The 17,832-nt window shown below is 43.5% G+C and overlaps 1 protein-coding gene across 1 annotated transcript in view; it reads right to left on the bottom strand.

Annotated features, from left to right (window-relative positions):
- col16a1 (collagen, type XVI, alpha 1) overlaps nucleotides 1-17,832 on the bottom strand; it is a 133,856-nt gene that overhangs the window by 92,920 nt on the left and 23,104 nt on the right. The window contains exon 2 of the mRNA XM_037795031.1: nucleotides 10,824-10,877. The gene's annotated coding sequence lies outside the window, so the exon portion shown is untranslated. The remainder of the gene's footprint in view (nucleotides 1-10,823; nucleotides 10,878-17,832) is intronic.

Raw genomic sequence — 17,832 nt, forward strand, 5'->3', positions numbered from 1 at the left:
GCATCTGTCTGTGTGGTCTCTCTCACGTCCTCTCTCTCTCTCTCTCTTTCATATGCATCAGTGGTCCTCGCAATTAGTTTAGATTAGCTAGACCCCGCTGTGGGGAAGCCAGCCTCAGCCCAGCCCTTTGCTGCAGCGAGGTCGACAGGTGATATTTCCAACACGAAGTCTTCGCAGGGTCTGCGGTGAACAGACGCTCGCCTCAACGAGGACACAGTGTGTTTTTTCAGTGTGTGCGTAGCTCGCTCGAGCAGAATCATTCGGGTTAGAACGCCTGACATAAAGACCTGTTATTCTCCGCCGCCGCCCGTCTTCCCTCACATTGTCCTGGTAATTAAGAGTCCCAGAGGGTTTAGCGTTGACCTCTTCACCCCGACAGAGCAGATATGCTCGCTATCATTGCCCGAGATCAATGACGGAGAACAGAGAGGGGGCAAATAGAGAAAGACAGACAGAGAAAGAGAGAGAGAGATATAGAGAGAAAGAGACTGTTCCACATCAAGTCCTAAGCTGATCGATTCCCTCCTAACAGGGCCTAGTAGTATTGATCGTAGTGTAAGTATCTGCCTCGCTGTGGCTTACACTGAAGCCCACACAGCGCTGCTGCAACGGTCAACTGATACACAATAGAAGTTTTTTTTTTATTCTTTTTTCACTCAGGTTGTCACTATTCTCAAATGTTTTGGTTTGAAAAGAGATTATAGGGCCTTGATATGGTGTGCGTGCCCTCATATGTACATTTTTGAAAATTCACAGAGTAAATCATTTGCCACACCACATGGGAGTCTGTGTGCGACATGGGGGCCTATTATCATTGCAAGTGCTCACCCACTCACGCTTGTTTGTTGTTTTCATCTGAGAACTGTGTCTTTGTGTGCACGCGCGCGAATGCGTATGTCCTTTGAGCCACACACTTGAAGGGATTTTCTTGGTTTAGGTTCTCGGTACAAAATCCAAACAAGCTAAACAGAAGAGAAGAGACAGAGAAAGAGAAAATCAGAGGAAGATCTGTGACGGCGATGAGCGAATGGATGGGAAGGAGGGGGGGGGAACAGAATGCAGGTCAGGCCTCCGAAGATTACTGCATGAAGGTGGTCTAGGCAGCACGGCTAATTACGCGTGACATTACTGAATAAGCTGTTCCGCTTGCAACATTTTATTAACGGGAGTAAGAGGCTGCACGCCTTAATTCATTATTCACTGATTTTAATGGATATTTCACTGTGAAAAAGACAGGAAAGAGCAGAGAAAACTGTCCACTGGCTCAAAATGTGGCCTTCAGAAAACTTGTCATTTCCAGGTAATCAACTTATTGATTTTGAGGGGCAAAACACCACCACCACTTTTTGGAACACATTTGGAATTATGCTGTACAACACAAGCCGGGAAAAGGTGTTATCGAGACATCGCGCTTTGACAAATCGTAAATGTCTCAAGGCTTGAGGGAGGTACAAACATTTGAGTTGCGGTGTTTACATGCAGGTGAGATCTCAAGGCAGCTTTGCTCCATTTACCCAACCACTGAGGCAATCCAGTTTTACAAATAACTATAAATGTTGAGCACAAGACGGTCTCCTGTGCCAGAGTTAGAAGGAATCAGTGAGGAGGGTTTTGTTCTGTACGAGGAATTGACTCAGACCTCCAGCTGAGTGAGTTGTGATTCTAATCCGTTCATTTGTTTTCCTCCCTCCCTACAAGGCACTTGCCAAATATGTTAATCTACCCAGATATGCCAACTTATTCTACAACGCGGAGTGTGATTCTCTCAAAGCAAAGACCCCTGACTTCGACTTGTATACTTGTGGTAGGAAAAGCACTTATATAAGCCCTTATACACACACACAGTACAAAGCCTGTCTCCTACAAAACAGCCAATTAGACTGTTGTCAGACTATTAAATAGCCGGTATCAGTCGCTATAAACACCACAGATGTGGGATAATAGGGGCCTACTACACCCAATATTAGGTTTTATCATCTATTCACAAAACACAGGGTTTTCACCCAGGAGACCGGGGTTTAAATCCCGTTTGAAACCACCAATGTGTCTTTGTGTTCACAAGTGTTAAGTTTCAGTAGTTATTTTACACCAAAACATGATGTATGATGTTTTCCCTGAAGTAGTTTTGTTGCCTAAACCTAAGGAAGCCTTTTTGTTTGTGTACAAAATGTTTCATGCAGTTTTACAACATGTTAGAATGTGTAGCTTTTAAGTTTAAATGTTGCAACGTAGTAGGTGTAGTAGGCCCCTCATCACCCACATATATGGTGCTTATAGTGACCGATAACGCCTATTTAATGGCCAGATATGAATGGTCAAATCGGGTGTACAAAACTACGTTTCCATACAACCAAACTCCAAACTCCATTCTCCATTATTATTTTTCCCAGATTATGGTTGCAGTTTTTAACACGTGGTTTAACAATGTAAACTGAAACAAAACCGCAAAACAAAACTACTTGGTCAGGTTTAGTAAAACATCAGGGTTTGGCCTAAAATAAGTTTGTTTGTTACGTACTTTTAAAGGATTGTTGTGTAACAATTAGGGGGCTCTATTGGCAGAAATGGAATATAATATTCATGACTTATTGTTTTCTTTAGTGTATAATCACCTAAAAGTAAGAATCGTTGTGTTTTCGTAACCTTAAAATGAGCCGTTTATATCTGCATGGAGAGCGGGTCCTCTTCACAGAGTCGGCCAAGTTGCTCCACCATGTTTCTACAGTAGCCCAGAACGGACAAACCACACACTTAACTTTTCCTGCTTGGGCCAGAGTCGATAACGTTACTCTCTCCCGTCGCCGCCGCTCTCTCTCTCTTGCTTCACTACTCACTTCCAAGTACACACACACACTCAACAGGGACATTTGCGTTTTTGGGTTGGCAACTCGCTTAACACAGGCTTCAGTTAGTTGCAATCTCCTCACCTTCCTGCTAGATACCACCAGATCTTACACACTGGACCTTTAAGTTACAGATGCACAGACTTTAGGTTTCACACGGGACACAAACAGTGGTCTCCTGGGTGTCCTGTGTTTGTTTGTCCCATGCATCCACCCCGAACTCCTCCCTATGCGGACGTCGAAGGATTATGATTAGAAACATGTATTTGTGATGCAAGGCATCAAAAACAAACGTAATCCAGGGGAGAATAGGTTTCCCTCGAAACATAATTGACGCAATTTTTAGGAGACCAGTCTGACAGTATCACTCAGAGGAATGCACACATACATACTCAATCTTCATGCACACATTCTCATAAAAAGGTAAAGTAAATGCATATACAGTACATATGTGCACACATTAACTGCAGCCCCTCTGCAGGGGCGAGCTTTGGGAGCAGCTGTTTTTGTGCATCTCCGGGTTGCCAGTGTGAATTAGAGAGAAGGCTGCTCTGCCTCCTCTAAATGTTTCATGATGTTTACCAGGCTGTTTGTTCTGAGAGCAGATCAAGGGCGGACCACTCCCACTGGCACCCACTAAAGGGGCGCAGAGGGGGCGAGGGAAGGAAACAGAGGTGGATGAATGAATTTCTATAAGGCTGGATTGATGGCTGCATGAATGGATTCAGTAATGGACCCTTGGATGGATGGATGCCGACGTGCATTACACCGGGATCACACCTAATCTGTAATACATGTGTGTTGCTGCTGCTCGGGCAGAATGCTTCTCAAAGATCTCGTTTCTCGAGTAAAATTAAATAGCATTGCTTAGATGTGGCTATCGATCACACGTTTTCATTATGGAAAAACCTCCCTGGCAGCCGACCACATACAGGGCGAAAAAATATTCAGCATGCATTATCAGTGCATATGTTAAGAAGAATTATCAGAACGAGCAGCAGTGAATCTAAACTCTCTGTGTAATCTGTGTAAACACAAACCGTTTGAAGGCAATATCAAGGCTGACAGGCACCGCTGAGTGAAAGTGCCTTGTCAAAAGAGACACGAGTAGTAAACCTTGATAGGTAGAATGAAGGTGAATTGATGGAAATGAATGAAAGAATGAGGACAAATGTATAACGAAAAAGGAAGAAGGGCAAAATTATGAAATCTAAATGACACAACAGAAAAATCCCAGAGAGTGGTTAAAGATGGAAAGATGGTTGTATAGATTCAGGAATACACAAAGACAGTTGCACACTATCTACATACAAAAAAATACTAATAAATCTGTCTATTGCTGAAGGATAGTAAATACAAAGAAGATTAAAGAGGACCTGTTATGCATATTTTCAAGTGCATACTTGTATTTTGGTTTCTACTAGAACATGTTTACATGCTTTAATGTTCAAAAAATACTTTACTTTTCTCATACCGGCTGTGCTGCAGCACCTCTTTTCCCCCTCTGTCTGAAACGATCTGTTTGAGCTCCTGCCCCCTCTCCCGAAAAAAGCCCAGTCTGCTCCGATTGGTGAGCTGGCCCACTGTGTTGTGATTAGTCAGCTGAACTAAACTCTTCGGACTCTAACTAGTTTTGTTTGAGGGCGTGCCAAACTAGCCACTAGAAAGGTATTATGCAAATATGTTACTTGGTGACATCACCACGTTACGGAAGAAAATGTGGGACTTCAATCAAGGCGTTTCAGGCAGTTCAGGAACAGTTTTTCTGTGGAGGAGCGTAACTCCCTTTGGCGTGGACTTTGGGCTTTGTAACTTTGCAGACCTTTCTCATGTACAAAATATATATATATATATAATACACTAATGTAAAGGGAAAAAGCACAAAAGCATAATAGGTCCTCTTTAAATAAATATGACTATACATATATGACTGTGGGAAGTACAGACTTGTGTATGCCTCTACAATGAAAAAGTACAGTACAGGTTACTTGTGGTGATGGGTATTCTGGGTGAATTCTTACCTGGAACTCCTACAATTGTGGACAGACAAGAATACAGAATAGGAAATAAAAGAGATTCAGAATATCCACCTGGCTTCACAGTGGTGTTATGGCTGGGGTATGCTCGGAGAGAACTAATTGGTACGTCGTGTTGTCCGACAAGCAGGCAAAAGTGTTTGAGGCTGTTCCAAATGGCCAAACATGATAGCAAGGTGAAAAGCCGGACTTCAAGGAGAGCAGCGAGACGAGGTAATTGTATAAATAAAGGAGAAAACGACACACTCTTTCAGACAGTCTCCTCTGGAAGACATTCATAGTATTGCACTTATTTGTACATAGGAGAAGACAGGACCACAGAAACAGCTGTGTAAAGAGTGAAAGAAAGAGCTTGAGAGAGAATTCAAACACTGCTTACTTTCTCATCTCCACCCACCTGGCTGTGATTCTCAGTTTTGGAAAGGTACCGAAATTTTCTCCATAGTTCCAATGTCAGAAAGTGACTGGACGAGGGAGTTTCAAACATTGTCCAACCAAAGTACAACAATAAGCAACCGCATTGCCAGACAATAACGTCAATATTGGACAATTGTTTGTTAAAGTCCCGATTAGTTTCAAAGACAAAGTTTTCTCCACAGGCCACTACAGTTTGGTTAAGGTTAGGGAAAGATCATGGTTATGGCAAACAAACTATGGTGAAGATATGATTAAAGGTATAGGTCAACATTTTAGGAAATCTTGCCAAGAGTTAGATGAGAATATAATATTAATAGTATTCAGTTAGTTTTGGAAAAAGCAAACACTGGCTCTAGAGAGAGGTCATTCGCGTTTTTGCATCGGCCGCCGTAGTTCTCCTACATGCTTGGCACGCGGGAGAAATTTCAGTGGGTTGCAATCTGCAACCTCACCGCTAGATGCCGCCAAATCCTACACACTGGACCTTTAAACTAAACAAGCTATAACGTGTTAGTTAGTGAACTTTATGGGTGCTGGTACGTGTAGGTGGATTTTGTTACTGTTTGACAGAGGATCAAGGACGTTTTTATTGTCATTCCATTTTAGAAAGGGAATGAAATATAGCACTCAGGTCACGGAATAAGAAAGCACTTATATAATTTAAATAGCAATAAAAATCGACTATAACAAATAAAAATATATAATAAATAGTCAAAAATACTTAATAAATTATAAAAAAAAAGCCAGTCTAGCTGTTTCCCCCTGTTTTCGTGTTAAACTAAGCTAAAACTCAAGCAGATGCATTGACACTGAACGTGAGAGAGAGACAGGGAGGGAGGGAAAAATGAGCCAGCAAATTATCAAACATGGATATAATTCCATAAAGCATACGGACTACAGGTCGTCACCTCTACCTCGGCCTCGCTTCACCTCACCTCCCATGTGCCAAGTGTAGCACAATAGGTCCAAGATGATAGGACATTAAAGCGAAGTGGCCCAGGGAATACAGTATAGGCTACCTTGCTCTCTTGCCTTTCTATCTCATATTAAACAATGAAGAGGAACCCATTAGTATTCTAGCCTGTAGCCTTATCTTCCGTGCTCTTCCTCCTCTTTTTTCTTAAGCTGTGACGCTGGGCAAATATTTCCTCCCTACTTGCCATTTTTCATCGTTTTCAACCCCAGCTCCCACCCCACCCCCTTCTCCTTCTTCTCCCCTTGCTCCTCAGACGGCGTTTAAGATGATAATTGACATTCTCAGACAAGATCAGTGCTGACCTGGAAGCGAGCAGGGGGGCGTTTAGGCGGTGGCGAAGCTCACAATGCCTCCGCTGTTCTGCCGGTAATTACACTCGGGGCACGGAGATCGGCCGCTGCTTATTGAATTCATATCAAATAAAACTTGGGAGAAAGTGCCGGCTGACGGTGCGGTGTAGCAATCCCCACCACCCGACCAACCCCTCCCCACCCATCACCCGTCTGTCCTCTCTCCAAACCCCCCACAGCTCATCTACAGCACAGTTTCCCCCTAATTCATTTATTCTGTCATATCTGCTCCCTCTCTCTTCTCTCTTCCCTCTCTCCCTCCATCACTTTCTTGCTCATTGGGAGTCTGGTTGTTCTCTCTCTCTCCCTCTCTCTCTCTCGCGCTGTTTCCCCCCCTTCATCCTTTTCTTTCCACTTGGTCAAACCTCTGGAGTTGTGTTTCAATTTCTTTATCGGATTCTTCGGCTGCTTTACTCTCCCGAAAGCTGGGGGTCTCTGTGTGTTATTCTCTGGTGTATATTCCCTCTATCTCAGCCTCAGCTGTGTTCCTACCACCACCACCACCGCTCTGTATTTGTCCTCACCTGGCCTCCCGCCATGCCACTTGCTATTTTCCTCACAAGACATCCTCGACTTCATTCTGTAATCATCGCTCCGCATCCAACAGTCCAATTAACTTTATTATTCCTATTCAAAAGGTCATGATTAGCGACATGATGAATACAGATTAGTCTTTATTGCTCTGCTAACGCACTGTAATAGTAAGATATTTCAAGTATGTTTGCATTTTTTGACTCCAGTACCTGAAGAATACAAGCCTTTTTTATATTGTCTGTTGCCGCAGTTTTCTGCTCTAAAGAGTTCTGCTGCCGGCCACTTGGGGGCGACATGACCATATGCTTCCATGTAGTAACTGATCTGCAACCGCAGGTCCACACACAGCCCCTGCTGCTCCTTATACACAGTCCACAGTCTCTTGGGTAGCTGCACCATCCCACGGGCTCCCCCTCCATCCCTCCCTTTCATCCCTCCATTACCCCCTCCCTCACTCACGCACCCCCCGCACTTCTTAAATCAGCTGCGATAAAAACAGATGCCAGATTGAAATGTCAGAAGTGTATCTCAAACTGCCAGAACATTAACCTGTTCACCCTTAGGTGCCTTGCTTTTCTCAGAGGGAGGGAGGGCGAAAATAGGGTGGTGGGGGCTGGAGCGGAGGGAAGCGAAAGGGAGAAAAGAGAGGAGGAGGTAGGACTGCCATTTATGAAGAAGCCCTCGTGGGTTACGGAGAGAGCCGGCAAGCTGTGGGGGGAAAACAGACGGCGTAAGCAAAGTAGACAGAAAATACTCCAGCGGCGAGGTGAAGGAGGAAGGGAGCAATAAAGCAGAGAGACAAGAATGAGCTGGAGAAAAAAAGGGAGAAGAGGCGAGAGGGTCGACTGAGCAGGAGACACAAAGTCAAAGAGACGAGGAGGAAGAAGGGGGGGGGAAAGGTGAGAGGTGAGTAAATACTAAAAGGAGAGGCAAAAGAGTGAACAGTAGAAGGTAACGGGTGGGTAAATCAGGTTATACGTATGGTGATGGTGAGCATTGATCTGGAAAGAGAGTGAGATACAGTGCTACATCTCAGTGGGGGCGAGTCGGTTGATAATAGGCTGATAAAACCGCCGCCCGCTCTCAATGCCTGTCATAAATCTTTCATTGTTACTCCTCCATCTCCCCTTTTTTTCTCTCACTTGTATAGGCGTCTCGTCGGCCTTCAGCCGTACAATAGAACCGCCGCGGTTGAAACAGACCGGTGATGCATTTTAAAACGAGCACCACCGTAGGGGGCATGTGGAATAAACAATGGGTGAATGGGGCCACGAGTTTCTGCCAGCGCCGCCGTCTGAGAGTCAAAGTGGATATGACTCCGAAATGAGCGGCGTGCACCTTGAGGATTCTTTTGCAAATAGCTTTGAGAGGGATAAAAATGAAAAAGGTACTAAGGAGAAATCCTTGACTCTGACACGCCAGCACTAGTGTTAATATATTGTCTAACCCGAGGATCTGTTGAGCCACATCACGACTCGGATGTCTTCTCTGTGCCCGCTGTGCTTCAGAAAATCCTCTTCTTTATTTCCACCTTCTGCACTAGAAACTCACCTCTACCCCCTCCCTTCCTCTTTTTTCTTCTTCTCTCATCCTCTTCCTCATGCCTATCTTCCCCCCTTCTCCCTTGACACGACAATAAATCACGGGGACTGAGAGGGTCTTGTTTACGTTGGGGGGTAATTATATGTACGGTGTGTAAGCTTTCAGCCCATGATGAATTAGCTGCCCTAAATAGGCCACTCCTGACTGACACAGATGGCACAAGCGTCAGCCGCCACTAGACTGGCTGCTACTTATCGAAACAGGTAAACAGGTGAGAGGAAAATAAATGAAAAAATACAGAGAGCGGAGAGAGGAGAGAGGCAGATGTGGATTGTTGTTAGCTGCCGAAATGTAGCTACGAGCGATGCAGTCCTGAGTTACTGCCTGAAGTTATATTCATATGGTGCAAATTTAGAGGCTGAAAGTGTTTAGTATGCCTCTTCCTCCTCCTCTCTCCACCTCAGGCCCTCAAACGATTTTTGGTGATTTGGTTCAGTCACAGTACGTGCCTAGAGCACCAAACAGCAGACAGACAGTTGCTGGCTATGGTTAACGTAATGGAACGATTAGCAGCTAAAAAGCAAGATATTTTTTAGTTAGGTTTGGTGAAAAACTGAAGCACAGCTGACAGGCAGATCTCAGACAGTGAGATTAGATACTCATCTACCAGACAGTGAGAGTAGATACTCATCTACCAAAGTTGTCAACACAGGAGCATCGCGGGGTTGTTGCCTTAGTCCCTTTACTCTAAAGTCTGTTCACGTATGTCACCAAATATCATAAGAACAGCATTGTGAAATTCACAGATGACACCACAGTGATTGGCCTGATAAATGACAACGATAAGGACGCCTTCAGGAACTATAGGGCTGTATATTGGCAAGAATCTGGCGATATGATATGTATCGTGATACAGGGTTTACGACATATGGGGGCGGGGGGGACGACACTTTTTGTCCCCCTACTTTCAGCTGTTATGGTGATGAAGTGGTGGGTTTACTATAGAGCACAGAGTTGACCTCTTAAGCTCTCAAAGTGCACCAGATTGAAGCATTTAACTTTGTACAAAATTTTCTTGTGGGGGAGCATGACACCGGACCCCCCTAGAGAGGAGGTCTCACAAAATCATGTGGGGAACACTGTATTGATTTCCCCCCAACTTCAAAACTTATTCCGATGGCACTAGGATTCAATATATTGTATCGCGATACTATAAGCAAGGTGATATATTGTGATTTTTAAAAAATTAATTTTAGGAAAACTGTCATAGTATAAGAATACACCACCATACGCGTAAAATCTGGGTTAAAAAAAAGTTCACTTTTCTGTCCTTACGCTACTTCCTGTCTCAGTTTGCATTGTTACATTTGAGTGGAAGAGTCAAATGGCTGAAGATAGATATACAGTATTTTTATGAATCGATTCAGTGTCACAAAACATCTCTCCCTAAATGTTGAGAAAACAAAAGGAGTTAATTATTGATTTTACGAAGTCCAAAACTGTTCAGCCACCAGTTTACGTCAACGATGTCCCTGTTGAAATTGTGAACATCAGATTTTTCGGCATTCAGATCTCAGACTCCCTCTCACGGTTATTAAACATCAGTAATGTGGTTAAAAAGGCACAACAAAGGTTATACTTTCTGCGATGCCTTAAAAAAATATGTAATGTTCGCAAAAACCCTGGTCATTTTCTATTGGGCTACCATAGAGAGCATCCTTACTGGTAGGATACTGGTGTGGATTGGCAACCTGACTGAACAAGACTACAAACAACTGAGGAGATCAGTAAAAACGGCTTCAAAAATCATAGTAAATCACTGCTTGAGATTCAGGACATTTACACCTGCTGCTGCAGAAGGAAAGCTCTTATTATTATGGAGGACACATCAGCATCATCAGAGCTCGGACCAGCCGCCTCAAAGATTTACTTTAAATAACTCACAGTCATTTATGATTATTGTAGAATTTCTTCTTATTGTTGTTGTGTTTTATTTATTCTTATTATATGTTGTATGGGCCAAGAGAGCCAGGGCAGATGGATTTCATTGCATTTGTATGTACAACTGTATTTTTTTTTTATGTATATGACAATAAGTTCAAAGGATAGTGAATATTGGACTTACATTCGTCAGGTTCCAGAAACATGACTCCAAATGAAGGCCAATGTTGCTCCATGTCTGTAAGATAAGTAAACAGGCCATCATTTGCCAACATGTTAGACATAACAACTTTCTAAGGTTATAACATGCATGATTTTCAGCTTGACCTCTGCTCAAAAGGGCACAGAAGACATTTTGACATGTCAAAGTAGGAAAAGTCTGGTCCTACATGGCTCACTGTTGTACTGCCATGACATACGGGGGGAAACTTGAATAGAACAGAAACATTGTTAGTGTTATTAGTAAAAAAAAACTGTGCTTTTCCTACTATGACAAGTCTGTACAGCAGCTCTCAATGTTAGATAAAAATGGACCCCATTAGAAGTAGAGCAATTTGCTGTACAGCAGCAATTAAAAACATGTACGTGCACATTCATAAGTCAAATTGAAAAGCCTCATCTGAAACATTGAGAAATAAGCATAATGTGTTTCTAATAGAATAGAAAATGGCTTTCATATAGTTTTGGCCTTTATGTCTTTCAGTCATGAAAACATTCAGAACCAATGTAAGACTTCGCATTCGGTGAGTGTGTTGCTGAGGAGCCAAGGAAGTGCAGTGTATTTATCAGTAAGTTTCTTGACAACTATCTAATCCGACTTCACACTTGGCGGGTGTATTGCTGAGGACCCGAGGAAGCGCAGTGTCGAGGGCGAGCTCTTGAGATTTACAGGATAAATATAATAGTAATGCGTTACTACCGGCAGAAGTACACACTAATGTATTGAGAGGGGATGCGTATACTTTAGCATTGGTCGGGGATGCAACTGTGTCATGGCAGGTGTATTGCTCAGGAGCCAAGGAAGCGTATGTTAAGGGTGAAATCGGACCATTAGTGCAACCGGGCGTTGCACGGAAGTGCAGTGTCGAGGGCGAGCTCTCAAGATCTACAGCATATAACGAGATACTGGTGAGACCGGAGATCTACAGGACATATTTATCAGTAAGTTCCTTGACAACTATCCAATCTGACTTCACACTTGGCGGGTGTATTGCTGAGGACCTGAGGAAGCGCAGTGTCGAGAGCGAGCTCTTGAGATTCACAGGATAAATTTAATAGAAATGCGTTACTACCAGCACAAGTACACGCTGTAATGTATTGAGAGGGGACACGTATATACTCTAGCATTGGTAGGGGATGAAACTGTGTCATGGCAGGTGTATTGCTCAGGAGCCAAGGAAGAGTATGTCAAGGGTGAAATTGGACCATTAGTGCAACCGGGCGTTGCACTATAGTCTACTGTAAATGGTGACTATGTAAAGCAGTTCATACTGAATGAGGGAAGCCCTCAGGATCAATCCGAGTTTTTGAACCGCATCGATAATGTATCACACTGGAAAGAAAAATAATGTCTTGTCACTGACTGCTTTGCTTGCCGGCAGAATTAAATCGATGTAAGTGGATTTTCTAAGAGGCTTTTGGAAGTTTTTAGTGCCAAACAATATTAGATCCATTTGATGCTTTCTAATAGCTGAGGCTTTAGTGAATTAGCATCTCTGGCCTCTTGCAGAGAAAAAAAAAAAAACACATTTCGAACACAAAGTGAGACGCTCATTGACTTCCAGCCAAGAAAAGTGGACTCCAGTTCCTTTAATGGGATTTAAACAAAGACAGAAGTGGGTTGAGGTAGAATACCGCTTTGCCCGCGTAGCTACCCCTCCGCCCCATGCCAGCCATTGTCAAGTGATGTTCAGTGTGTTCCAAACGCCATGACAGAACGCTCTATCGTTTCGTGTCAGCCGGCCAGACAGCGGCGAGGAGGAGAGGGAGCAAGAATAATGTGGCTGGACTGAGGAATACGAAATGAGGGAGAGATGGAAGAGGGGCTGCGGGTGAGGGCAGGGAACGAGGCAAGTAGTGGAAATACATTTATCTTCTGGTATGTGAATAATCTTTTTGCCACCCCCACAACCCCCCCCATCCATCCATGCATAATGTTTTTCTTCATCACTGGCAAAAGGTGCCTGTGCATATAGCTGTGTGAGAGATGCAAAGAAAGAAAGAAAGAAAGAAAGAAAGAAAGAAGGGTGAGAGAGAAAAAATGCCTTGCAGACATAGAGGGCAGCCTCAATACGTCTAGGAGATACAGTACACACACACACAGCTGGACGTTCCCCAATGCAGCAGATCTGAGTTGTATTTATGGCTGTTCTGATGGTCGCCATAACGATATGACACATGGTGGACATTTCTCTCCTCTCGAAGCTGCCCGCACAATTTGTCACACATGCATGCATGCGCCCGAATCTGACACTGAGGTCAGGATTTGTGAGTGTTTGGCATGTGTGTGTTCTCTTGTGTTGCTGGCGTTATGTGACTTTGTCGGTGTCATTCGCACGGTGTTAAATCTGTTTCATTTTTACCTTGAGGATGGATCTCTCCTCTCGTTCCGTCTCCTTGACTGTGGCACCTCTGTCCCTCATTGTCTCCCTCGCTCTATACCTCACCAACCCCCCCATCCCCTTTCCCTCTCCCTCTTTTCTCTCTCTCTCTCGCTCCTTGTCTCATTGGCACAGGCCTACTCTCTCAGTGGAGGTGTGTGCACATCCAGCTGGTGGGTGTCATGCTCGGCTGCTTGGTACTGCTCAGTAATGGCTGCAGTGGCCAAGAGAGCAGCTGGACACACACACACACACACACAGAGACACGAGGAAAGTCTTCCCAGAGACTCACTATTCATTCCCCACATTACCATATTGCCTGTCTCTCAGAGAGAGAACAGGGCCAGGTTGGAGGAGGGTGGGGGGATATGTGCTGTTGTTTCACCCTGGAGCGCCATCCAAGCGCCTTGGAATAGCTTTCACTGCGATGACCAATGGCTCGTTTCCATTTCCATCAAACCCGAAAATGCCACGGGACCAAAGGTTTAAGCGTGAACTTACAATTGCTGGATTAAAGCCTAAACTGCCATTTGTAACAAAACAGTAGCAATCACAAGGGCTCTGGAAACAAATCCATCTTAGTTACAAGTCCCCCCTTTCCACAAGCTGATAACCACTCGGCTCGTGTCAGCGAGGTCGGGAGGATGCTCAAAGGAAAGGAGCACTGCGAAACCACATAAGTGTGTAGATCAATAGGTAAAACCTAGAAATCCCAGCTCTTCTCTGGAGTTTCTGCAATTTCAAAATGCATTACATCTAAGTTGCATCATAAATCTGATTGCAGCGATTCTGAAAACCTAGAGTTTTCAGTCGATGGCTCTCTTCTGCCTCCATTCCTCCATCCCTTTATAGGGTAAAGGGTGTTCTGCTATGGAAGTACAGTGAAACAGTAATGGTACTATTTAGTTAATGTTGTGTAAGGCAGCATTTTCACTCCCATTTCAGTGGAGGGGTTTTACACACTGTGTAGGCATCCGTGCCTACACAGATTGAGATTTCATGCTGCAACAGCAGCGTCCATCACAGTTTTGTTTTTTCTTGGATTTGTGGATGAAAAAAAGAAAACAAGAAAAAAATCATTCACTTTTCATACAAACAATATTTCCTCAAACAACTAGGTTAAAGAGAAAGACACCTGCTGGAGCAACACATTCTCACTCCCAACTCGTCAAATAACCGCTGCTCGGTCAGTGCCCCTCGGCATCGGAGACCGACGCACGGAGTACCCCTCTTGCGTTACTTTTGGACGGACCGGGAACGGCGTGTCAATATAGGCTTGTTACATGCATAGCGTCCTTTTGAAAATAAACTTCCATTTCCACAGGAAGTTAGGTTTAGGAAACGGTCGGTGTTGAAGTTAACTTCACTGACTAAGATACTCACAGGAATGACGATAACGAGGAGTCACGTGACAAACGACTGACGTGAGAAAATAAGTCAGCGTTGGACACAAACACCAGTCTCCTGGTTGAAAGTTTTGTGTTTGTTTGTGATTTGATGACATAATTAACCCTCTGAGACCCAGAATAGACCCATTTTTGTCCTTTTAGGGGGGAACAGGGGGTCTTTAAGGGTAGATAACAGGTCTACAGTATATACCACATTGAAGTAGTGTACATCATCTGAAAGCTGGGAACCTGAAGATTAATTTGAGTTAAGATTAACTCAGCACTGTGTGTCAAATTGTTCTAGTCATAAATCAGAAAAACATGAATTAATTAATTACTTTAATTAATCAAAATACATTGTGAAAGTGTATAAGGGCTTAGAGCATTATGGACCACTGTGAAATGGCCATGCCAGTTTTTCCTCGCCAAAATTTAGCCAATGGATTCCTTTTTCTAGTTTCATATGATATCAGTACGTTCACTCTAGCTCTAAAGCTCATGTTGCTTGGGTTTTTAGGACTCAATTCATGGATCCTGTTGGTTGCTGTTGGCTTCAATCAAAAATGTGATCAAAATTTTGGCAAAGGGCATATAGACTGGAAGGTTAGCGGCAGGTTCAGGTCGGATAGAGTCCTTTTGTTTTTCAGGTCTGCACGAACACAGATTGTGCTCCACATCAAAACAGCCACGGATTTGTTAGGGATCATTTCATTTGCTAGTCTGTTTACTGACTTGTGTCTGGACAACTTGTATCCATCCCCGTCTGTCTCCCTTTTATCTTTCTGTAACTTCAACATTTCCTGACCATCTAATCCTATCTATTTCTAAACCCAGTGACAGATATTTAGCCCTGCCTTTCCTTAAGGGAGAGACTGGCACACTCAGTGGAAAGTGCGAGAGATTTTCACTTAAAAGACTAGAATAGATTTCACTCTGGGGGGGATTACAGGTCGGCATTATTTCAATGTGAAAACCCATCAAAACAAGGACTTCACACACAGCTTACCATAAGAGCCTTGCTCAGTTTGATATCATTTGACTTCATCCAATATAATCTGATTTTCTTTATACAATGTAGTTGTGCAAGTGCGCCGTCATTTATAATTCAGCTACTAAAACTTCAGGCTGCTGATTATCAGGCAACACGCACACACACACAAACACGCTAACCGAGTCATTATTAACACTAAGCTACTTGGCCATGATACATCTGTGCTGCTGGCCTGCATGAGATTCAATGATGGATACTATTTTTTGGGGGGCATGGGGGGTGGGGAGGGGGTTTCACCCATTTCGCCTGATTTACTGCACCATCAATACAACCAACGGGGGGATAAAACTCCAACTTTCTTCTTGAAATATAGTGTGAAAAAGAAGGTGGGGTCTCAATAGAACAAGACTCAGTCAAAAGCGAGGATATGGCTGGACTGTGTATGGTCAGTCTGTGAATTTGTGGCTAAATTGTTATACAAATTGTCAGTTGTTATGTCTATAATGTTAAATCCAGCGGTACATGTCCGGCGAGGACACTAGGGGACGCGCTGCTCCACTCAATTGGCCATTCAAGCAGTGATGTACCCTATCATGGAATGCACCTGATTGGTCCCTGTTTTCTGCTTGCCCGGCCTGCTCGTAAACTTCCTGTTATTCCGTAGGCTATGCCACTGCTGAATCTCGTTTCATTTTAGAACTAGATCGCCTAGTTTCACAGCTTGGTCCAATTTTCGTGAGCTGGACATGTCGCACTGGATGGGCTCATTTGAATAAAAGGACTGTTCCCGCCTTTTCATTTTGAAAGAGCAACGGCCAATGAGGAAACTCCAACACTCGGCCGACCAATCGTGTAACTTCAGCACTCACGTCAGTCAGTCAGTGACAGACTTTTGCGTTTGCAGGGCTAACCCTCTGAGTTCCAGCCAAAAATTCCCGCTCTATAATATCTATAATGACACATATCCACTGTGGTTTCTGCGTTCTTGACACCTAAGGCTAAAGTCACCGACGAGAGACTCACTTCTCCGCCCTTTCGCCGGAAAAGGCATATGAATGCCACAATAATGCGCAAGGCATTTGGCGTGCAATAACAATGCCTTTCTTGCTTTTTGGCGTGTCATTTGTACACCATTTAGTCTGTAATGAGTCCAATGTAAACACGGTCAGATCTAATAATGTAATGTCGTACTGTCATGCTATTTATTCGCCCTCTTGTGAGCCCAGGTTCCATTTCTACAATCTGTTATAATAATAATAATTATTAATTTATCTTATTCTTTTTAGCTATCTTTAGTTCAAACCTGTTGCCCTTTCAACATCGATCTCAGCCTCAAACAGAGAAAATGAACACGAAAAAACTGGGGGAAAGTATTAGATGAGAAACAACCGAACTACACGAATGAATATTTTAAAAGTGTGGTGCGGAAGTGATCTCGGAATTCCTTCTTTGTTTTGAAAAACTTCAAAAACATTCGGCTTTGTAAATGATTGACGAACCCCAGATCAAGATAACATTTTATAGAGGAAGCCTCTTTGGCAGGCATAGCTAGAAGGTTCAACGGGGTTTCAAAGCATCAAAAGACGGGAAAGAGAGAGAGAAGATGAGAGAGCTAAAGAAGGGAAAGTAAGAGAAATAAACCAGTGAATGCACCCCACTTTAAAAAAAAAACATATGGAAAAGACATCCAGAAATACAGAATAAAACAAGTCAAAAGTAAGGAAATAGCTGTATAGATGGAGGTCATGTGCTGGAAACATGAGTAAAAGGCAGAAAGACAGAGGGAAAGAGGCGGATGGGTGAAAAGGGAAACATAAGAGCATAAACATGACTAAGCAAGTAATATGAGAGCAGGGAGTACTAAAGATTAAAGAGGTATAACAGTCTGAGATGGGAAGAAACAGTGAAATAATTGATTCAATTATGAAATCAATTGATGTAATTTAATGTGTATGCCACATCAATTTTGCCCGAAAAAGGTGTGTGAATGACACGATAATGTGCAAGGCATTTAACGTGCATAAAAGAACGCCTTTCTTGCTTTTGGCATGTCTTTTGTACACCATGTAGTCTGTACTGACTGCAATGTGAACCCAATGCTAAGAGCTAGTGACGTAGGATAAAAAGCGAGAAGGAGAGGGGTGCGGGAGGTGGATGGGTCCAACAAACACAGGACCACTGTTCAAATGCGGTGTTTTGTGTTGCAAGTTAGTT

Source organism: Sebastes umbrosus, chromosome 15 (genome assembly GCF_015220745.1).
Source record: "Sebastes umbrosus isolate fSebUmb1 chromosome 15, fSebUmb1.pri, whole genome shotgun sequence".
Taxonomy (NCBI): Eukaryota; Metazoa; Chordata; class Actinopteri; order Perciformes; family Sebastidae; genus Sebastes; species Sebastes umbrosus.